The 24,332-nt window shown below is 45.4% G+C and overlaps 1 protein-coding gene across 5 annotated transcripts in view; it reads right to left on the bottom strand.

The window, feature by feature from the left end:
* DDR1 (discoidin domain receptor tyrosine kinase 1) overlaps positions 1-24,332 on the bottom strand; it is a 106,225-nt gene that overhangs the window by 39,276 nt on the left and 42,617 nt on the right. Inside the window, exon 1 of one of the 5 annotated variants that reach the window (XM_081181911.1) lies at positions 4,491-4,512. The exons of the other annotated variants lie outside the window; for them this stretch is intronic. The gene's annotated coding sequence lies outside the window, so the exon portion shown is untranslated. Of the gene's footprint in view, positions 1-4,490; positions 4,513-24,332 lie in introns of those variants that run through there. 5 annotated transcript variants of the gene reach the window in all.

Here is a 24,332-nt window from a genome sequence, read left to right as displayed (position 1 = left end):
ATCCAGATTTCAGAGGAAGCAGGAGGCAGAACACTGTCCTTAATGTGATTCTTCTCTGGAGAACCTATAACGCTGAAAACTGTAAGTCAGCAACCCCAACAAAGACCTTTAAAAATCCTGAAGCTCATTGGTTGAAGTTTGGGCTAGCAACTATCACTGTGCCCAACCTAATCTACCTCACAGGGTTGTTGTGAGGATAAATTGCAAGGGTGGGGGAGAGAGAATCTGGAGTTATACGTGTCCTAAATGAAAGGTAGGAAAGAAATGTTAATAATACAGTCGTACCTTGGTTTTCGAATTTAATCCGTTCCAGGAGTCTGTTCGACTCCCGGAACAGTTCAAAAACCAAGGCACAGCTTCTGATTGGCTGCAGGAGCATCCTGCAGCCAATCGGAAGCTGCCCCAAATGTTCGGCTTCCAAAAATTGTTCAGAAACCGGAACATTCACTTCCAGGTTTTGATCGCTCGGGAACAGAAACGTCCGAGTTCAAAGGCGTTCAGCTTCCAAGGTTCCACTGTACAGTGGTACCTCGGGTTACATACGCTTCAGGTTACATACGCTTCTGGTTACACACTCTGCTAACCTAGAAATAGTGCTTCAGGTTAAGAACTTTGCTTCAGGATAAGAACAGAAATCGGGCTCTGGCGGCGTGGCGGCAGCAGGAGGCCCCATTAGCTAAAGTGGTGCTTCAGGTTAAGAACGGTTTCAGGTTAAGTACAGACCTCCGGAACGAATTAAGTACTTAACCCGAGGTACCACTGTAGTATTAATAATAATGTTTTTAAAACAGTGTAAAAGCTGTCCAACCTGTCCAAGAGCAGGTTGGAGAAGAGGTAGAAAGCCGTTATTGTTATTGTTGTTGTTGCTGTTGTGGAGAAGAGGTAGAACACCGTTATTGTTATTGTTGTTGTTCTTGTTGTTGTTGTTAATGATGATGATTCTATTATATCATCATCATTATTACTGATAAGGAGGGGGAAATTGAACCGTGCAGAGAAACCACAAATATATACCCAAGAGCAGACCACTGAACTTTGCTATGAGTCTCCCACCAACCCACCACTGAAATGTACTTAAACCTGAAATGGTGGCCTTGGGCTGAACTCTAAACATTAAAAACATGTTATGGGGCTAAACTCTGGCTCATATTAAAGCCTCAGCAGGATTAAAGAGTATCCCCTGCAGGGACGTCCGTCAGATAACAAATTGGGGTGCTGCTGCTGCTGCTGTCCCTTGCCCACCCCACTCCACCCCCAGCTCCTGTCAGCAGCTGAGGGTGTCCTCATGTCGCCCAGATGGTTTTTAACCCCCTGCAACCCAGAGATCTCCCAGGGCCTCCTGGAGAAAGAAAGGGGGGGGGAACCGCAAAATGCGCTGAAGGGGTAAGGAAGGCAAGGAATCCCAGCTATGTAGGCAAGAATGCCCGGCAGCTGGGATCCCAGTGCCAGCCCAGCTTAACTGGCCTGCTGTGGAAAGCTGCAAAGCTCTGTGGATGCCCTACAGTCCTGACTCCCTGCCAGCAGAGAATTAACCATTATATTAAACAGGCTATAGAGCCGGACGTCATCGTGGGTCCCTGCTCAAGGGAAACGATCGGAGGCTGCGACGGAGGCCGAGGTCCTTTAACCTCTGGTTTTATTTATTAAATTTATGTCCCACTCTTTCCCCTTCCATGCTCCCCCAACCCACCCCAAAAAGACTGCCTGTGTCTTTCTTAGGGATGGGGGAGAGATTTGATTCAGCTTGCACGTCCCTAGGCGTTCGTAGACCAAACACAAAGGCCATACAGTGGTACCTCGGGTTACGAACTTAATTCGTTCCGGAGGTACGTTCTTAACCTGAAACCGTTCTTAACCTGAGGTACCACTTTAGCTAATGAGGCCTCCCGCTGCTGCCACACAATTTCCGTTCTCATCCTGAGGTAAAGTTCTTAACCCGAGACACTACTTCCGGGTTATTGGAGTCTGTAACCTGAAGAGTTTGTAACCTGAGGGGTTTGTAACCACTGTACCACTGTACTTTAAAACTGGCACTTCCCTGAATTACCCTGAATTATTATTATTCTTTTATTTACACCCCACCCATCTGGCTGCACTGCCCCACCAAGTACAGTCTCCAGCTGCATTAACACGTAGAAAAAGACATACACTGTACTATTTATTTCTACTGTACTATTTATTTGTTTGTTCACTCGTTTTCAGAAGGCCTTTAAAGAAAGAATTCTGCAAACCGGTGTGGAATTTTCACAAGGCCTTAAAAAAATATATTGCAAACCGATGTGGAAGTGCGGTAAGCTAAACAGTGGAAAAACGAGAAGCTGAGAAGAACCAAAATTGACAGACCCACCCATCCCTCCTCCTCCTCCTTCCTCCAGAGCACCAACTTTCCAAATCATCTCAGAGTCATATGTGCTCTGGGTGAGAGTGAGCAAAACTATCTCCGGACCCCAGCTTGGGCAGAATGTGACTTGCATTCCAAGGAAGTTTTAAATGCAGACCAGCTGAATGGTCCATTCGGCAAGCCCTTATTGTTCCACATCCACAGCCAGGCTATTAAAAAGTATGGTTGGGGGGGGGCATCCTTTCATTTTGGACAATGGAGTGGTCAGCTGGGGGACAATCAGCTTTCCCTATCATTTTTTTCAGTCTGGAGTGATTACAGTGGTACCTTGGTTCTCAAACTTAATCCATTCCGGAAGTCGGTTCCAAAACCAAAGCGTTTTTCCATAGAAAGTAATGCAAAACAGATTAATCCGTTCCAGACTTTTAAAAACAACCCCTAAAACAGCAATTTAACATGAATTTTACTATCTAACGATACCATTGATCCATAAATAAAAGCAATAAACAATGTACTGCAGTGACACAATCAATCAGTCGGTAGCTGAACTGGGTTCCACCTAGCCACAAAAACAAAACAAAGAGCCACAAATGCAAAAATGCAAAATAAACAACAAAATCAGGCATAACACTCAAAACAGAAGTGTAACATTCAAAATGGAGCACATTCGGCTTCTGAAAAAAGTTCGCAAACCAGAACACGTACTTCCACGTTTGCAGTGTTTGGGTTCCACGTTGTTTGACAACCAAGGCATTTGAGAACCAAGGTACCACTGTATGTCCGTTCTGGAGACTGCTAGTCCAAGAAAGAAGGCAGTTTCGCACTCCTCTAAACCCAGCTCTTTGCATTCCCCCCCCCCAAGTTATTAGATATGTTGAACTTGCAGAGAGAATGAAAATGCTTGTCTCCTCTCCAATATTCACACACAAAAACCTCCACTTAACATAACTCACCACTCCCTTTCTAGACTTTTGCCCTTCAGCTTTCACACATACAGAGAGAAGCCAATCTCTAGCAACAGGCTTAACTGCATAAGCAAACAACATTCCCCAGAAGGAAAACAAGGATGGATGAAAGAATTAAGCAAGGCTATGAAAATACCCCTTATAGCAAAAAGGTCAGATCATTTTCTAGCCAAAATGAACCAGGAAGGGGTGCATTCAGAAGGACAGATGCAAGCCACACATTTCAGAAGCTCGCAACTGCTGGAATGTCAAGTCATGTGCAATTCCCAGCTGCAAAGTTCAGATTCCATTGTGAGATTTCGCATTTCACCATGAAACACAAAGTCAGGTATTGTGAACAGCTCAGATTTCCGTTCCTAAAACCACAGATTTGCAACCAGAAACTTGAAGCACCCAGGACTCACGACAATTCACCTACATCTCAATTTTTAATTCACCCATTTATTTGAAGGTAGAAAAAGCTGTTCCTTTCAAATATCAAAATTTGCTAGCTTTGATATCATCAGCAAATGCAACCAGGTTATGGCTCGCAGGTAACAAATGTGATGCTCTGCAGATGTTTCCAAACTCCAGCCATCAGCCCCAGGCAACATAGCTAACGTTCAGAAATTATGAGAGTTGTAGTCCATACCAGCAGGACACGGGTGGTGCTGTGGGTTAAACCACAGAGCCTAGGACTTGCCGATCAGAAGGTCGGCGGTTCGAATCCCCGTGACGGGATGAGCTCCCGTTGCTCGGTCCCTGCTCCTGCCAACCTAGCAGTTCGAAAGCACCTCAAAGTGCAAGTAGATAAATAGGTACCGCTCTGGCGGGAAGGTAAAAGGCATTTCCCTGTGCTGCTCTGGTTCTCCAGAAGCGGCTTAGTCCTGCTGGCCACATGACCCGGAAGCTGTACACCAGCTCCCTCGGCCAATAAAGCGAGATGAGCACCGCAACCCCAGAGTCGGCCATGCCTGGACCTAATGGTCAGGGGTCCCTTTACCTTGACCTTTTAGTCCACACCAGAAGAGGATACCATGTCTGTTATCCCCAATCTCCACCATTTATGAACATGTGAAAAAGCATTAGTCCCAATATAGATGTTTGGAGGACACACATACACACCCATCGTTCTATTGTGAAACTGATAATAATGATAAATAACAATAATATACAGATTAATGTTAAAGTCACAGGAGACGGGCCTGTAAGAAAGTTGTCCATCTTAACTGCTCTATGTACTTCAAGACTGTCGCTATCTTCCAGTGAGATTCAGCCACATCCTGGCAAATTCAGGTTGCAAAATTATAATTGAAATACAAATACAAACAAAATTATAATTGAAATACAAACCCGCTTCCCCCAAAGACCCCAGTAAGGAAAGTGGCGAGGGTAGGTGGCAGTGGAAAGGGTGAGATAACACCTGCTTTGATGCAACGTCATCTAACCTCCCTGCAAGCAAATCAGAATAAATGTTCATTCAGGTAATCTGGAAGTGCTCTTTGATACTAACCCCCCCCCCCAAGCCTGTCCCAGGACACTTTTTGGTAGTCTCCTTCTGTTCCTTGCAGTGCAGCAAGGTCAACCAGGATTCAGCCAGTGAATACTTAAAAAAAAAACTGAGCTGGAAGTGAACTGGAAATTATGACATGATATCTCATGATCCGGCCTCATGAAAGCATCCACCAATCAGCATTTAGATGCTCATATGTATCATCTGTTTAATTAGATCGCCCTTTCCATCCAATTCTTTCATCTTCTCTTCATTTGGTTTGATAAATGCTCCTAAGAACTTGGCTCGCGGCACAAATTGTAAAACCCAGAGGAGAAGCAATCCATTTCATTCCAATATATGGGGTCTGAGCCAGCTACACTTGAGCAGTACAAATTATACTGCAGTGCAGTAAGTCCCATTTGCTGTTTGAAATGTTCTTGACGTAAAAATGTATTGGTGGCTCTTTCTGCTTTATTAGCAGGGACACGGGTGGTGATGTTGGCTAAACCGCTGAGCCTCTTGGGCTTGCCAATCGGAAGGTTGGCGGTTTGAATCCCCGTGGTGGGGTGAGCTCCCATTGCTGTCCCAGCTCCTGCCAACCTAGCAGTTTGAAAGCACGCCAGTGCAAGTAGATAAATAGGTACTGCGGCGGCGGGAAGCTAAATAGCATTTCTGTGCGCTCTGGCTTCCGTCACGGTCTCTCGTTGTGCCAGAAGCGGTTTAGTCATGTGGGCCACATGACCCGGAAAGCTGTCTGTGGACAAATGCCGGTTCCCTCGGCCTGAAAGCGAGATGAGCGCCGCAACCCCATAGTTGCCTTTGACTGGACTTAACCAGCCTGGGTCCTTTTTTTATGTTTATCTTAGTTGCCCTGCAATGCTTGCCCAATGCTACCACACTACTGCTGTCTGGAGAAGCTACATCACAATAAAAGCAGGACAACTAAAAGAAAAACCCACAGCATTTGCAGTATGAATAGTGGCAGGATTTCAGCAGGAAGCTACAGGATATGGACTGACTGGAAATGAAGCCGTGAGACCACCCTAACTTTTAACACCTGCTGAAAACTTTTCTATTCCATTGGTCTTATACAGGCAATTAAGAACACAGCCACCGCAGCTATGTGATTTCTCTGATTTTAACTTACTAATATGGTTTTGTATCGTGTAGTTTCGTGTACAGTTGTTGTGAACCGCTTTGACAGCTTCTTTGTGAATTAGCGGTGTGTAAATTTTTTTTTTAATAAATAAATGAAACGTTTGCAGGCGCAAATAATACCGAAAGAGGGCTCGTGTATAACCACCCTGACAGCCTGGCTTGCAGCTGCTTCTAAATTGTTTTTAAATTTTCCTCTGTGTTGTTTTAAATGAGACCATCTGGGCTGTGAGCCCTGGAAGACCTGCACCCTGCCTTGCTGGCCTTTTCCCATCTGGCCTGGGAGAGTGGAGTGCTGACTGACTCCAGCTACAAAAGGTGAGGCTGTTGAACAGATTATTGGGCTGCAATCAGGATTCGAACACAAGACCATTCTCCCCTCCTGTGGTTTCCAGCAACTGGTATTCAGAAGCATCACTGCCTTTAACTGTGGGCACAGAGCGCAGCCATCATGGCTGGTAACCATTGACAATCCTCTCCTCCATGAATTTGTCTAATCCTCTTTAAATAAGATTTTATTAAGGCTTCCCATAATCCACTTTTTAATTCACCTAGGTTGGCGGCTCTCACTGCATCCTGTAGCAGCGAGTTCCATAGTTCAACTACGTGCAGCATAAATAAGTCCCGTATTTTTCCGTGTATAAGATGCCCCCGTGTATAAGACTCCATTTTTGGGGACTCCAAATTAAGAAAAGTTGTTGAGCTTTTTATGCCGAAAACCGCTGACACCAGCACGTGTCCCAAAAGCCACCTATCGTCTGTCCCCGCGCCAGCAGAAGACGCCAATCGCCTGCCCTGTTGCCGCAGTGACACCCAATCAACACCAGCCTTGCCGCAGCCAACAATAAGACGCCAAATAGCCGCAACCAATCCCACGTTCCCCCTATGCACTATCAGTATATAAGACGACCCCCAATTTTAAACATAATTTTTAAATTAAAAAATCCTCGTCTTATACATGGAAAATTAAGGTTCTTTCTGTGTTCCTTCTCTTCACAGGGAACCTCTGGGCCTCATAACAACTCTCTTAGCAAACTACAGCTCCCAGAATCCTTAGCGGGGAATGTCATGACTCTCTCAAGTGCTTCAAATGCGTTGGTGTGAATGCGGCCTGAGTTTCTGGAGCGACACTTCCATAAATAATTTTGTGTTCTTGAAACGTGACATTGGTAGGTAGCATCGTTTCCGTCTCATGTAAACAGCAACAGAGAGTGCTGCGTCCAACAAAGTTCCACGCAGAGCAACACACCCTCCAATATCCCACGGATCAAAATCGGGACGCCTCGGGCAAGAGCACGAAACCCCCAAAAAAACCTGAGGGCCTTTTGTTCTGGCGCTCCAGCCAGCTGAATCGCGCCAAAGTGCCAGACCAAAAAACGGGACATGACTGGTTAGACGCAGGGTGGGTAAAAATCAACGATTTAAAAAAATATATATCTAAAAAATCAGATTTTTAAAATTTAAATTGGATTATTTGGATTTAAATTAGATTTAAAAGGTAAAGGGACCGCTGACTGTTAAGTGCAGTCACGGACAACTCTGAGGTTGTGGCGCTCATCTCGCTTACTGGCCGAGGGAGCCGACGTTTGTCCGCAGACAGTTTTTCCAGGTCATGTGGCCAGCATGACTAAGCCGCTTCTGGAGAACCAGAGCAGTGCATGGAAATGCCGTTTACCTTCCCGCCGGAATAGTACCTATTTATCTACTTGCACTGGCGTGCTTTCAAACTGCTAGGTTGGCAGGAGCTGGGACAGAGCAATAGGAGCTCACCCTATCGCAGGGATTCAAACCACCGACCTTCCGATCGGCAAGCCCTGGGCTCAGTGGTTTAGACCACAGCGCCACCTGCGTCCCATTTAAATTAGATTATTTTGATTTAAATTTGATTTTTTAAAAGAAAATGCTTCTGGAGGAAAAGATCTTCTAAAGATAGTTTTCTGTTTAAGTTACATTATAGTCCAAAGGCTATTCATCGGAAAATCCTATAAGGATTTGTTTTAAGTTTTTCATGTGTGCTAAAACTCAGTCTAAGTTTTGTTTTTGTTTTTTTTAAGTTTAACCACATCAGTTAACAAACATGGATACATATGCTATAATGTTATTGCTTTAGTTAAATAAATTGTTATTAAGGAAATGATTATTTTTCTCCTTCCAATAAAGTACAGCAGAAAAGTTGTCCAATATAAACAGTTAACTTATTAAACCTCACAATAATTTCATAATTATCTGTCTATGTATTTCCAATAGTATAACCAAATCAGTAATTTTTGATATAACTGTAAAAACTACTCTGAAAATTTATTACTCCAAAAATGAAACCTTCATCTGGTTGTAAATATTAAGATTATACAGTGGTACCTCTGGTTAAGAACTTAATTCGTTCCGGAGGTCCGTTCTTAACCTGAAACTGTTCTTAACCTGAAGCACCACTTTAGCTAATGGGGCCTCCTGCTGCCACTGGGCCGCAATTTCTATTCTCATCCTGAAACAAAGTTCTTAACCCGAGGTACTATTTCTGGGTTAGCAGAGTCTGTAACCTGAAGCGTCTGTAACCAGAGGTACCACTGTACCAGCAAGAATGAGTATTTCTGTTAAAAAAAAAAAAGATTTAAATCAAGTCTTACTGACTAGTGAATTAAATCGTGATTTAAATCGTGATTTAAATTGATTTGATTTAAATCAAATCCACCCTGGTTAGACCCAGTGCAATTAATGGGCCTACGTTAGTTGTGTTCATTACTTTCAACGGGTCTACTCTTGGGTACGACTAACACCACTGCTGTTCCCTGGAGATCAGTTTTAGAAAAGAAAAGCAATTCGGAATAAGGGGCTCCATGTGGGATTACGTGACTTCTGCGTCACCGCCAAGCAATGCTCCCTTCTAATTATAGGGTGGCCTTTGCTGCCCTATAGCGAAGGTAGCCCCTGCATCCTGTTTATTAGTAACTCCCTTTCTGGACTGCCCAGAATTTCACACCGTGACGCCGTCTAGCTTCAAATAGGGGAAGGGGTCGGATTAGGGGCCTAGATGTGGAGTCACGCCATCAATAAAGCTTGAGAGATAAAGCCACAGGAAACTATGCCTTTCCCCCATGGATCTCTCCACCTGTTCGCCTTGACATATCCCTGTCGAGAATTTGAAACGTAATTCATGCAACAACACTAGCCCTGCACAAAATACCCACATTTTGCAGCTGAATGTTAACAGCGAGTGGGGATAATAGTACAGTGGTACCTCAGGTTACATACGCTTCAGGTTACAGACTCCGCTAACCCAGAAATAGTACCTTGGGTTAAGAACTTTGCTTCAGGATGAGGACAGAAATTGCGTGGCGGTGGCGGGAGGCCCCCTTAGCTAAAGTGGTGCTTCAGGTTAAGAACAGTTTCAGGTTAAGAACAGACCTCTGGAACGAATTAAGTACTTAACCCGAGGTACCACTGTACAATTATTTAGGATTGCTCAAAGCACTTCATATCTCTCAGGGCTCAGCTAGACACAATGGCGGGAACCCTATTTGCTTGCTCACTTGACAGCCCTGCTCATGTTTTCAAAGCAGGTGGGGGGTGTCTAATTTTAGCATCTATAAGGGCACGCAAGCGAGGGGAACTAAAGCCTTCCCTGCCTCGCTTTACCTCACCAAAATCCCCTGCCTGAACTCTTTCCCCTCCTGCTTTTTTGCCAGTCTGCCTCTCGTACTGGAAGTGAGCTGAGAAGGGAAATTAAGGCTGTGGGAGGGAAGTTTAGCTCCCCTTTTACCCGTTCATCCCTTTCAGTGCTAAAATCTGACCCTCGCAACTCTGCCTTTTACATATGAAAGGAGCAGGCAAGCAAATGGCAATTGCCGTCCTGTCTTGTGGCCTTCCCTAAGCCCTGCAACAGCCACTGTGGGGTAGTGGTTAGAGCAGGGGTCAGCAAACTTTTTCAGCAGGGGGCCGGCCCACTGTCCCTCAGACCTTGTGTTGGCCAGACTATATTTTGAAAAGAAAAAAATGAAGGAATTCCTATGGCCCACAAATAACCCAGAGATGCATTTTAAATAAAAGGACACATTCTACTCATGTAAAAACACACTGATTCCCGGACCGTCCGCAGGCCGGATTTAGAAGGCAATTGGGCCAAATCTGGCCCCCAGGCCTTAGTTTGCCTACCCATGGGTTAGGGCCTGGGTTCAAATCTCCCACCCAGCCATGAAGCCCACTGGGTGGAACCAGTCCCTATCTCTCAAGCCTAACCTACCTCATAAGACTGTTGTGAGGAGTCGAAGACTCTTGTACACCACTTTCAGCTGTTTGGGGGAAAGATACATGTAGATGTAAACAAATGCTACTGCAGTCGTACCTCGGAAGTCGAACGGAATCCGTTCTGGAAGTCCATTCGACTTCCAAAACATTCAGAAACCAAGGCACGGTTGGAAGGGTAGAGAAAGAGTTAAGCACCCATATACTCCGCTTCTCCCTTGCAAATGCCAGCACAGGATTCGGGCATCTAATAAAGAGAATATTTTAAAATTGCAGACGTTTACATAGAATACGAATCCTCAATATTTCAAACACATACTTCGGGAGAGGGAGTTACTGCATTGTGCTGACCCATACAAATTCTTGATGTTATTGCCAGATACATACTGGCTGCTTTCAGATGCAAAATTAAATCATATGTCAACATGATGCGCAGAGGGCAGTCATAAGCCCAGGGCTTATGAACTGCTTCCTCGCCTTCCTTCATCTGTAAGGGGAAATCAGGAGCTTTTACGGTCATACCTTGGTTCTCAAATGGAATCCATTCCGGAAGTCCGTTTGACTTCCGAAAACATTCGAAAACCAAGGCACAGCTTCCGATTGGCTGCAGGAGCTTCCTGCAGCCAATCGGAAGCCGCGGAACCCGCATCAGACATTCAGGTTCCAAAGAACGTTCGCAAACCAAAACACTCACTTCTGGCTTTACGACGTTCAGGAGCCAAAACATTCAAGTCACAAGGCGTTTGAGAACCAAGGTACGACTGTAGTTGCATTTGAACGCTAGTCAAGAGCTCGCCATTGTGCCTGAACCCAGCAAACTGTGGTTTGCACTCAAACAGCAAACTGATCTCAATTGGAAGCTTCTAATTTCCTCTCCCCACGTGTGAAGGAAGGAGAGGAGGCAGAGTAAAGACTCTTGGCAGCTCATTCCCATGACAATAAACTCTGGTTTAGCATTATTTCTGAATGCAGTCACAGCATTTGAATGGTTCAGCACTGCTGTGCAACAGGTAGCGTTGGCTGTTTCTCATCAGAGACGAGTGTTCGCGTTTTGAGATATTGGGTAGCACACGTTAAAATGGCAACTTTGCTTTCTATTTTCTGCAAAACATTGCAATGGGTAGTCTGTGGTATAAATGGACCTTACGTTAATTATTGCACGGTTATATTTAGGCAATTGTCAATTACATCACCCTTTCTTTTTTAGTGTTTTTGGTGTTTGCATATTCTCCACCGCACCTTTTTGGCAAGAGTCCAGCTCCCTTGCTAGGACGAGGCCCCTCGTGCCAAGACCCGAACTCAAGCCCCCCTCCTCCTCCCATCACGCACGGCTCCAGCCAGTGCGTCTACATGATTCATAAATTTGGAAAGCGGCCGGAGGGATTATCTGCACCAGCCTCCTCCGAAAGCAGGATTCCCTAAACTTAAGCCATAACCACTTAGAGATCCCCCTCCAAACACGCTTTTTATTAGCTCGTTTCCTTCTAATGGCTTTAATACTTTCTTTCTCGTGTGCTAGGCATTGGTTAGATTTCTGGTTTTTTGTTGTTGTTTTTTAAAGGATGCATATGCTGTCCCTTCAGTGGAGCGTAGAATTAGAAGGGACCCAAGGGTCATCTAGTCCAACCCCCTGCAGTGCCGGAATCACAACTAAAGAATCCCTGAAAAAATGGCTATCCAACCTCTACTTTAAAACATCCAATGAATAAGAGTCTGCCACCTTCTGAGGGAGTCTGTTCCACTGACAAATTGCTTTTAATGTCAGAAAGTCCTTCCTTGTAATTTGAACAGTTTGGGTCCTACCCTTCAGAGAAGGAGAAAACAAGCTTGCTCCAGACTTCCAGGTGACAGCCCTTCAGATGATCGGAAGATGGTTGTCATTTCACCTCTCGATCGTCTCTTCTCCAACTCCCTCAACTGTTCCTCCGTAAGGCTATGTTTCCAGAACCCTGATAATATTGGTTGCCTTCCTCTGCACATGTTCCAGCTTGCCAATACCCTTCTTAAATTGTGGTGCCCAGAACTGGACACAGTATTCCAGGTGTGGTCTGACCAAGGCAGAATAGAGTGGGACTATTGTTTGATCTGGACACTATACTCCTGTTGACATAGCCTAGAATAGCATTAGCTTCTTTTGCTGCTGCATCACACTGTTGACTCGCGTTACGTTTGTGGTCTACAGTGGTACCTCGGGTTACATACGCTTCAGGTTACAGATGCTTCAGGTTACAGACTCCACTAACCCAGAAATATTACCTCAGGTTAAGAACTTTGCTTCAGGATGAGAACAGAAATCGTGCTCCGGCGGCAGCAGGAGGCCCCATTAGCTAAAGTGGTGCTTCAGGTTAAGAACAGTTTCAGGTTAAGAACGGACCTCCAGAACGAATTAAGTACTTAACCCGAGGTACCACTGTACTATGGCCCCTAGATCCTTTTCACATGTAGTGCTGTCGACCCATCCTGTATTTGTGCATCTGGTAATTCCTGCCAAAATACAGAACTTTACTTTTGACCCTATCAAAATTCAGATTTCTCCAATCTGGGTAGTTACCAAGAGGGCAAACTTTCAGAATAGATTTTTTAAAAAAACACTGAAGAGCATTATGCTCTTTAATTGTGCCAGATCAACGGAACTTCAGAAAGATCATAGAATCATAGAATTGGAATAGACCACAAGGGCCATCGAGCCCAACCCCCTGCCAAGCAGGAAACACCATCAGAGCACTCCTGACATATGGTTGTCAAGCCTCTGCTTAAAGACCTCCAAAGTAGGAGACTCCACCACACTCCTTGGCAGCAAATTCCACTGTCAAACAGCTCTTACTGTCAGGAAGTTCTTCCTAATGTTTAGGTGGCATCTTCTTTCTTGTAGTTTGGATCCATTGCTCCGTGTCCGCTTCTCTGGAGCAGCAGAAAACAACCTTTCTCCCTCCTCTATATGACATCCTTTTATATATTTGAAGATGCATAAATCTCTTACAACTATACCCATGCCAAAAGGTGTAAAGCCCTCTTAGTAAAAAAGGACACATCCATTGTGGGAATCATCTTAAAACAGGGGAGGAAAATGTGACAATGAATGAATAGCCTTTTAATAATTATACAGTGGTATCTCGGGTTACATACGCTTCAGGTTACATACGCTTCAAGTTACAGTCCGCTAACCCAGAAATAGTGCTTCAGGTTAAGAACTTTGCTTCAGGATGAGAACAGAAATCGTGCTCCGTTGGCGCGGCAACAGCAGGAGGCCTCATTAGCTAAAGTGGTGCTTCAGGTTAAAAACAGTTTCAGGTTAAGTATGGACCTCTGGAACGAATTAAGTACTTAACCCGAGGTACCACTGTAGTTTCAAAGGAGGGGGGGGAGGAATCTACCTCTGGCTCAAAGGATAGGTGCTGGGGAACTCAGGCCCCCAAACTACAGTGCTGCCCACACTTCACCTGAAAGCAAATCCTGAAAACTGGTTTTTAAGCAATAGAGTGAAAAGGGCTGGGAGGGGAGTGAACACCGAAAAACCACCATTTTCATGTTTCTTAAGTTTAACATTGTTTCCTTGACTATACAGTAACTGGAAGTTTTGGGGCCAGGCACACTAAACAAATCAACTACAGTGGTACCTCAGGTTACAAACGCTTCAGGTTACAGATGCTTCAGGTTACAGACTCCGCTATCCCAGAAATAGTACCTTGGGTTAAGAACTCTGCTTCAGGATGAGAACCGAAATTGTGCTCCAGCGGCAGCAGCAGGAGGCCCCCATTAGCTAAAGTGGTGCTTCAGGTTAAGAACATTTCCAGGTTAAGAACGGACTTCCGGAACGAATTAAGTTCTTAACCTGAGGTACCACTGTACTTGCTTGTTGCCCCCATGACTATCATTTTTCTACAGCGCCTCTCCACAGCATTTTTACTAAGTCCCCTTACTAAATTTTACACCAACCACGTAAGATTGTGAGACAAGACACAATGTGAGTAAGGTGGCCTTTTTCTGCAGTCTTCAGGCCAACATTCCACAGGTGCAGTAGTTCCTCACACGGGCATGCAGCAAGGGGGGAAGCTACACCTGAATTTCTGCCCGTTACACAGTCCTTAAGGGCACAGGACCCCGGCCAAAGAGTGGAGAGAGAAAAAGATGGTGTATTCCCATGACATTGCCTCCAACTACTCAGGGAAGACTCACTGAAACTAAGGAAGATGTTTTAGGCATATCTAGTAGCTTCAGTCACAGGTGGTGCTGTGGGTTAAACCACAGAGCCTAGGACTTGCCAATCAGAAGGTCAGCGGTTCGAATCCCCGTGACAGGGTGAGCTCCTGTTGCTCGGTCCCTGCTCCTGCCAACCTAGCAGTTCAAAAGCACGTAACAGTGCAAGTAGATCAATAGGTGCCGCTCCGGAGGGAAGGTAAACAGCGTTTCCGTCCGCTGCTCTGGTTTGCCAGAAGCGGCTTAGTCATGCTGGCCACATGACCTGGAAGATGTACGCCAGCTCCCTCGGCCAGTAAAGCGAGATGAGAGCCGCAACCCCAGAGTCGGCCACGACTGGACCTAATGGTCAGGGGTCCCTTTACCTTTAGTAACTTCATTAGGTCTACTCTGAGTAGGACTAGCATGGAATACCACCCTTTATGCCAAAATGAACGTCCTCTGATAATAAAAATGAGATGGGGTGGGTGGGAGAAGAGAGAATTCTGGGGCCTTTCGCTGAAAATCAAGCGTTGCTTGGAGAGAGGGTGAGATTCATCAAGCCCTTTTCCGTTGTGAAGTCTCCTTTGGCATATTCAGAGGTGGATTGCCTCTGAAACTGGAGGTTCTATCTAGCCATCAGTTGACCGGTGTCTTTCCTTTTCCAGATCCAGACACAGTCCACCTCTCTGAATAGGCCGAAGAAGACAAACGGCAGAACTGGATGCAACCTGTGATTTCCCAAGACGCCAAACAAGTCCCATCTCTTTCTTTAAAATGGCCCAAAAAAACAACCCAGCAATATCCCTTGCAGACCAAACCCACAGCATGTGACGAAGCCCAACCCACGCACAGCACAACAGCTGTAGTAATGAAAAGAATGCCACATGGCGTGAGGAGATGCGAAGGAGGGCACAGCAACCCCTGGGTATTTAACTGAATTGCAGAAGAAAGAATCTCAGCAAGCGAAGGTGGTCATGCAGGGGTTAGGAGAAAAGGAGGGGGAAACTGCCTTTACTCTTTACTCTTCAGGGCACAGCAACCCGCCCAGATGATAACCTGGTACCACAACTGGTCAGGGATGATGGGAGTCGTGTTTGGCAGCAACACCCAGAGGGCTACAAATTCAACCCTCCCTTTTCTGAGGGAAATTCTGAGCTGTCAAGCTTCCCTTTTCTGAGGGAAATTCCCTTATTCCAGCGCCGTTTCCCACTGCTTCCCACTGCTATCCCGGATTGTTAGATATCCCGTAGACTGTCCCGGTGACAGGTGAGGCTACTGATCCCTTATTTTCGAGGCTGCTGATCCCTTTTTTTCAAATCTGAAAGTTGACAGCTATGTACAAATTCCCCAGCCCAGCACAGAACTATGAACTGTCTTAGCAAATCTAAGAAAAGACCGTTAACAGGCCAGCACACCGGTCAAAGCAGCAACGCTATCCAGGAAGCTACTTTTGCCTGGCATTGCTCCGCTCTGACTGGCAGCAGCTGTCCAAGGGTCTCTGGCAGAGAAAGGTCTTTCCCATCACCTGCTAGCCTAAGATGCGAGGCTTTGAGCCTACGACTTTCCATATGTACTGTGGTACCTCGGGTTACAGACGCTTCAGGTTACAGACTCCACTAACCCAGAAATAGTACCTCAGGTTAAGAACTTTGCTTCAGGATGAGAACAGAAATTGTGCTCCGGTGGCACGGCAGCAGCAGGAGGCCCCATTAGCTAAAGTGGTACCTCAGGTTAAGAATAGTTTCAGGTTAAGAACGGACCTCCGGAATGAATTAAGTTCTTAACCTGAGGTACCACTGTATTTTGCAGATGGCCTGAGCTTTATTGGGGCAGGGAGTGACTGTGTTCAGCTGATGATTGTGTCCAGGGTAATTTAATAACCAGCATGCTGTCCTCAGGCCAAAGCCCTCTCAAATTACACTGAGCCTCAGTTTCCTCCCCAAGAACATGAGGATTGCCGTGCTAGGTCAAGTCAAGAGTCCACTAATCTCAAATGTTTTATCAGCTGACAGTGGTCAGCCAGATGGGAAGGTCACACACAGGGCACTATGAGGATATCCTTCCCATTCCTTAAAAAAAAAAAATCCTTAACATCTGGTGGCCAGAGGTAGACCATTTCAGAACATGGAGGATGGATTTTTCTGATCCTTCGCAGGTGCATTCTTTAAAAGCTATTTAGACTGCAACCCTATTCTCATTTAGCTCAGAGTAATTCCCACTGAACTCAAATAGTTCACAGAGCGGCAACCCGAAAATGGGCATTTTCCACCATCACCCTTTGGCCATATGAGAAGCAACATCCATCACTTGTTTCCAAACATCTTGTACAGACATCTTGTTCTGCCCAGGCTTTCGCTGACTATTACTGAATGTTTTTTTAAAAAATCTCTTTTTCAGGATGCTGCTTTGCTCCTTTTACATTTGTTATCTCTTGTTTTCATTATACTGATTTATTGGGTGGTTTCCAAGTAGCACATTCCATTAGCACAAGGACTTCCGCCTTTGCAACAGAGCTCCCCACCCTTCTTCGTAAATCTGTTCTGGGGTTCACCCACCCTCTGGAGCAGATTGGGGGGGGGGGCATGGGATGTACACGGGGAGAAGAGTGGGGTGGGAGTTCCATTACACAAGTGAAAATCCTTGTGTTGATGGGACAAGAAGTTAGCTCAATGGTACCCATTGCATTTATGTTGGGTTTCTCTGTGCCGCTTAGAGATCTTTTAAATGCTAAGTGATTTAGAAATGCTAATAAGCAAACAAATACAGTCATACCTTGGAAGTCGAACGGAATCTGTTCCGGAAGTCCATTCGACTTCCAAAACGTTTGAAAACCAAAGTGCAGCTTCCGATTGGCTGCAGGAAGCTCCTGCAGCTAATCGGAAGCCACGGAAGACCTGTAGGGCATTCCGCTTCCAAAAGAACATTCGAAAACCGGAACAGTCACTTCCGAGTTTCGATCGTTCGGGAGCCAAAACATTCGAGAACTAGGCTGTTTGACTTCCAAGGTACGACTGTAGTTCTTCATCGAGATGTATAGGACTCCAGAGTTGATGTGGTAACTGCCACCACTTGTGGGAAGTAACTATGGGGCATTCTGGTACCCTACAAATGTACAGCTTTCTTTCTTTTCTTTTTAAAGGCTTGCTCCTTGCTCTTTTATATTGCAAAGATTCTTGATTAGGCCAACCTACGCTCACTTATCTAGAAACATAAATCTACTGAGCACAAAAACACAGGATCAAGTTGCTGATTTTGCTCTTCCAGATCATGGAGAGCAGCATACCGAAGCCAGCCTACTGCCTGCCTTCCCTCTGGGCCCCACTCCCAAGCTTCTTAACCATGTTAAGGACTAGAAACTTGCATTGCAAGTCGCTTAAAGAGTCTCAGTTCTGCAGCAGAAAAACTGCAGCAGCACAGAACTGCTTGTGTTCCAACCTGAATCTTTCCTGAAGCAACCACACACCGACGGGGGATAAGCTTGCACTAAGGGTCGATTAATGTGCCCCGACGGACAAGAGAATATTGGGTTGTCAGAGAACGTTCTTAATGGCCTTTTGCTGTGCTCATCATTTTACACTGCCCCAGACAACTTCACCTCAGCTCCCTACAGGTTTCCATCTAAGAGACTGCTGATTCAGCCACAGCATCCCACAAGGAGTGATTATTGGCAGAGGCGCCTGAACGTGTGGAGTGCTCCATCAATGATATGTTGCCTTTATTAACATGTCAGCTTAGTTAACTATTGCATATTACAGTTACAGAGAGAGATACGCCATAACGGTGCAGCAGGGAGCAAACCACCCAGGAATTCTAGAAATCTTGTTGCCTTGTCCTCTACCTTTCTTCTTGGGCAATTTCCCCCTCCTTTCATGTTCCCAATTTCCCCATGGTCCAGACGCAGATTGTAAACTCCTTGGGGCAGGGGTCTTTTCACTTTGATTAAATAACAAAGAATAACAATACTGATGGTGAATCAAAAAGGAACAAAGGCTGCAGCAAAGGGAGATACGGAAAGTGGCAGCTGTTCCACTGTTTCTGCTGAGAGACAAGCGCCAACATCTCCTCCACTCCAACAGATCAATTATCATTACAGTGGTACCTCGGGTTAAGTACTTAATTCGTTCCGGAGGTCCGTTCTTAACCTGAAACTGTTCTTAACCTGAAGCACCACTTTAGCAAATGGGGCCTCCTGCTGCTGCTGTGCTGCAGCTGCACAATTTCCGTTCTCATCCTGAAGCAAAGTTCTTAACCCGAGGTACTATTTCTGGGTTAGCGGAGTCTGTAACCTGAAGCATCTGTAACCTGAAGCGTCTGTAACCCGAGGTACCACTGTACTAGCTTAACTGGTGGTTGTGTTTGCTTGTTTTCCTTTTCCCTCCCCATCCCCATTTCCTTTTGTGTCGTGCCTTTTAGATTCTGAGGGCATAGACTGTCTTCTTTGTTGCTCTGGGAGCCTTTTTTGCCTGGACATATGAGAATTTAATCTGTGGGTAGACCAAAAAAATGTTTGCAAATGAGTATTTACAGGTGCAATTGTCAGGGAACTGGGATCGGCTGCATCTCTCTACTAATGAGTGTACATGTGAGAGTGAGGCGGTCAGAGAGCATTGCTAATGCCATTCCGCCTTGTTCGTTTACACATGTAGCGTGCGGCCTTTGACAAATTGCAGCCTCAGCTACTTATCTGCAAAATCTCCCTAAACAGAAACCAGAACTGAAGGCTCCACCGCTGGTGCGATCACGAAACAAGAGCCAGGAGGATTATCGCTAATAGCGAGCTCACTCTCCAAGCGCTGGTCCTTATGTAGCCAAAAACAGCTCTATCCTAGGCACAAGAGAATGATATCCGCAAGCTTGCTGAAGCCCCTCGATTTGCAAAAGTACACAGAAATCTACAGGAAGTTGGGGGGAGAAGGAATAAAAGGCAAGGAGGCCCCCAAAAGAGCCCGATGCAAACTGAGCATACTCAGTGGACACAGAATGCTGAGTGGCTGCTGGACAAAGTCCAGGAAATGGAGATAAATGGAGTGTCCTGGAAATGGGTACTTGCAGTTAGCTGGAATCCTGAACAGGAGCACATGACACTGCAACATTTTCTTCCACGTCCCACTTATTTATTCCTAGCCTCCTTGAACCCAGAGTTATCTGGGAATTCTAATAAACCCAAAAAACCAGTGTTCAGAAAGCTAACGTCCGCCATCTTGATTCAAAATGGTGCCCAACCGTATCCAAGCACAGAAACAGACCCGCTCCTCGTTCTCAGGAGCCATCGTGCAAAACGTGTTAAGATATTTTTAAAAGAGACGTCCCTACAAATAGCAAACAAGCAACTTTCCAAAATATATAGAAGATGGTGATTATGAATATTATTATATTCTGCCGTTCTTGGAAGGAGTTCAGGGCAAAACACAAGGTGCTTCGCTCCAACCACTTTTATTCTCCCAATAAGCCTGTGGGGTGGGCTATCTAGAGACAGACTGACTGATTCATGGCCTCTCAGTGAACCTCCTAGCTTAGTGGGAATTTGAGCCTGAGGCCTTGTCTGCGGAATGATCTCCAAACTGAAGGGTGTCTTGCCCTAACTTTAGATTCTACTATTTATTTACTTATTTTGTTTGTTTGTTACTCTTCTTAGAAGCTAACTCAAAGCAACTTGCACCAAAATAAGTTAACAAATACGTTAAAAAGCAACAATGAAACCTAAAAACACGACGATGCAAATAAAAGACTGAAAACAAAGCTAAACAACAACAGGAAGAAGAAGAAGAAGAAGAAGAAGAAGAAGAAGAAGAAGAAGAAGAAGAAGAAGAAGAAGAAGAAGAAGAAGAAGAAGAGGCAGCAGCAGCAGCAACCAGGACTACAGATCCTATCCCATGAAAAGAAGCCAGAGTGCTACTCTCCTAATTAAGGACCAAAAGCTCAGAGGAAAAAGAAAATGCACTAGGTTAAAAACACACCATCTCACAAACACACACACCCCTTTTCCACTGGTTTTTTAAGAAGCTGATGGGTTCATTTCTGGGATGTTGTTAATCATGAGAATTATTTTCAGCTTTCTGTTTTATGATATACAGTGGTGCCTCGCAAGACGAAAAGAATCCGTTCTGTGATTCTCTTCGTCTAGCGGTTTTTTCGTCTTGCGAAGCAAGCCCATTGACGGATTAGCGGATTAGCGCTATTAGCGGCTTTTCTGCTGATAAGCGGCTTAGCTGCTTAGAAAAGGGGGGGGAGGGGAAAAAACCAGCAGGAACTCGCAAGACACTGTCGTCTTGCGAAGCAAGCCCATAGGAGATTCGTTTTGCGAAGCACCTCCAAAACGGAAAACTCTTTCGTCTAGCGAGTTTTCCGTCTTGCAAGGCATTCGTCTTGCGGGGCACCACTGTACAGTGGTACCTCTGGTTATGAACTTAATTCATTCTGGAGGTCTGTTCTTAACCAGAAACTGTTCTTAACCTGAGGTACCACTTTAGCTAATGGGGACTCCCGCTGCCGCCACGCAATTTCTGTTCTCATCCTGAGGTAAAGTTCTTAACCCGAGGTACTACTTCTGGGTTAGCAGAGTCTGTAACCCAAAGTGTTTGTCACTCGAGGTGTTTGTAACCCGAGGTACCACTGTATCCCCCACCCAGAGTGACTGGGGAAACCCAGCCAGATGGGTGGAGTATAAATAATAAAGTTTTATTTATTTATTTTAATGATGATGATGATAATGATGATGGACTGCCTGGTGACTACCTCAGGGGAAGGGCAGTCCAGATATAGATATAGATATAGATATAGATATAGATATAGATATAGATATAGATATAGATATAGATATTCTCCCAGCAGACAAAGGTAATGCCACTGTTGTGATGAACACATCGGACTACCAAGCAAAACTATCAAATCTACTCCAAGACCCTACCTACCAACCCATAAAAACAGATCCCACCACCTATCTGGAAAAAACCACCAAATCCAAAATAAAAGCCTCTCCTATCAGTGAAGAAATCCAGCTAAGAATCATCCCCAGAGAAAAATCATCCAGATGCCCCAAACTCTACGGTCTCCCCAAGATACACAAAGAAGGAACACCACTCAGACCAATAGTCAGCTCCATAGGCTCACCTCTACAAAATCTCGCTAAATTTCTCGCTAAGCAACTTCAGCCCTATGCAGAATCTATCGCTTCACACGTTACAAACTCCTTCCAGTTCATAGAAACAATAAAGAAGCAAAACCTACATCCCGATGACCTACTTGTGAGCTTCGATGTTGTATCTCTCTTCACACAAGTGCCCATTAATGAAGCCTTGACAGCCATTCAAAACAAATACAATCCCCCCGAATACATCCTGGACCTGACCAACCACTGCCTAACCAACACGTACTTCATCCACAATGGACAAAGATACAAACAGATAGAAGGAGCACCTATGGGATCACCCCTCTCACCGGTCATCGCAAATCTGTACATGGAACACTTTGAAACCAATGCTTTAGACAAGTCAGAACACAAACCCAAACTTTGGCTCAGATATGTTGACGACACCTTTGTAATTTGGCCACACGGGAAGGAAAAACTAGATAGCTTCCTCACACATCTCAACAGCCTACACCCCAAAATACAATTCACTATGGAAATAGAAGCCAACAACCAACTTCCCTTCCTTGACGTCCTAATCTACAAAAAACCTGATGGCTCCCTAGGACACACTATCTACCGGAAAAAAAAAAAACACACACCAACCGCTACTTACATGCACAATCACACCACCACCCTGCACAAATAAACTCCGTAGCCAAGACTCTCATCTCCAGAACCAAACGCCTGGCTGACAAAGACCACTTGACAACTGAGTTACAGAATCTCTCAAATGTGTTAATCGCCAACGGATACCAGCAAAACAGGGTTACGAAGCTAATCCAAAAAGAAACACCCCCCAAAAACCAAGACACAGAAGAAAACAATGGCATGGCCCTCCTTCCTTATATCAAGGGCACTACAGATAAAATTAGCAAAATCCTCCATAAACACAATATCAAAACAGCCTTTTGCACCAACCAAAAAATAGCCAATATCCTCAGAAACCCCAAAGATAAAATCCAGTTAGAAAACCAAGGGGTCTATGAAATACCCTGCAAAGTCTGCCCAGCCACGTACATTGGACAAACAAACAGACGAATAAATGCACGTATCGCAGAACACAAGAATGCCGTCAAAAAAGAAGAAAAAACTTCCTCTCTTTACCAACACATGAAAGAAACAGGACACGAAATTAATTTTGCAGATTCCAAATTGCTCTTTAACATGGAACATCACCACAAGAGAATAATCATGGAAGCCATCGAGATAGAGAAACACCCTCACAACATGAACAAGCGTGACGACACGTCCCGCCTGCCAGACATCTGGAAATTAGCCCTCCCCACAAAAACCGACACCAGAACCAGAGGCACACAGAACGCCATCTCCAATCAACCGCACCAGACCCAAACCCAGACCCTCTCCACAGATAAATTACAGACACCATCCAGTAGCCAAACCATAGTGGCACCTCCGGATGCTGCACCCCCCTGCAATCCCTACACAGATCTGGCTGGCACAGGGCACAAAACCACAGCTCGCCCCTATACACGAAGCCAAGCCAGAGCACAACTAAGTGCAGTACAGCCATCTTCTCAGAAAAACTCTTTACAAGGTCAAGAGGTCAAGACACGAAAGCTTTAGCAACTAATCCACACCTAATGACCCTCCTAAGTGGTACTCAGAATATCACTCAAGTAATCACTCAAGATATCCCTCAAGTAATTAATGAACAAAAGAAGAAAAGGCACATTAACCTAGGAACTTCCTCTCTGCCCAGAACGTTGGAGGCTATACACCACACCCCCTCAACAGTATTTATAGGAACTCAAACACTGAGATCCTGCTCTGTTCTAGTAACAAGAAGCCGAAAGCACCAGCCTGAAGATGACGAGTGAGACCTCGTCGAAACGTCGCCTAGACACCCCAACTCTTACACGGGAAGACACCCGAAGACACCAAAACATAGATATAGATATATAGATATGTGGAAAACCACCACAAAACAATCAGCAGCATCACACTTAGTATGCATTGGGTTGTTTCCACCCCCTTCCCCCCTTCAAAATAAAGATTTATTGTACAGTGGTACCTCAGGTTACATACGCTTCAGGTTACAGACCCAGAAATAATGCTTCAGGTTAAGAACTTTGCTTCAGGATGAGAACAGAAACTGTGCTCCGGCGGTGCGGCAGCAGCAGGAGGCCCCCATTAGCTAAAGTGGTGCTTCAGGTTAAGAACATTTCCAGGTTAAGAACGGACTTCCGGGTTAAGTTCTTAACCCGAGCTACCACTGTACTTCTACAAACCTCAGGGTTCCCCCGGGTCTCCAACTGACACCCCCTTTGCGCTTGGGTGGTGTCGTTTTGGCTGTGGAAGCCACGGCCCTCCCTGGCTGGTGTCATTCAGACAGGTAAGGTGGGATGCTGGGAGCCCACACAGGATATGCAGATGCAGCCAATGGCAGGCCAAACCAAGGAATCCTGGCTTTGCCCCAATCCTTCCCCCTGCTGAGGTCCAGAGGGAGGAAGAAGCTGGCAGGCAGTTTCATTCACCCCCTTGGATGTCTATCAAAGGGCAGCCAGGTGGACGCAAACTTAAAGAGGACTTGAGGTTGGTGGGACAGTGACCCATTTGCCCTCCTGGAAAAGCTTCCACCAGCCTAAACACTGGATGCAGATGGCCGGAGGGAACTTGTACACACAGAAAAGGCACTGCAACACATTTCAGTTGCTGGGAAGCAACACTTAGAATCATAGAATCATAGAGTTGGAAGAGACCACAAGGGCCATCGAGTCCAACCCCCTGCCAAGCAGGAAACACCATCAGAGCACTCCTGACATATGGTTGTCAAGCCTCTGCTTAAAGACCTCCAAAGTAGGAGACTCCACCACACTCCTTGGCAGCCAA

The sequence above is a fragment of the Podarcis bocagei genome, assembly GCF_964188305.1.
Source record: "Podarcis bocagei genome assembly, chromosome: 2".
In the NCBI taxonomy this organism is placed as follows: Eukaryota; Metazoa; Chordata; class Lepidosauria; order Squamata; family Lacertidae; genus Podarcis; species Podarcis bocagei.
The sequence above is the reverse complement of the archived record's forward strand: the minus strand, read 5'-3'. Positions and strand labels throughout refer to the sequence as shown.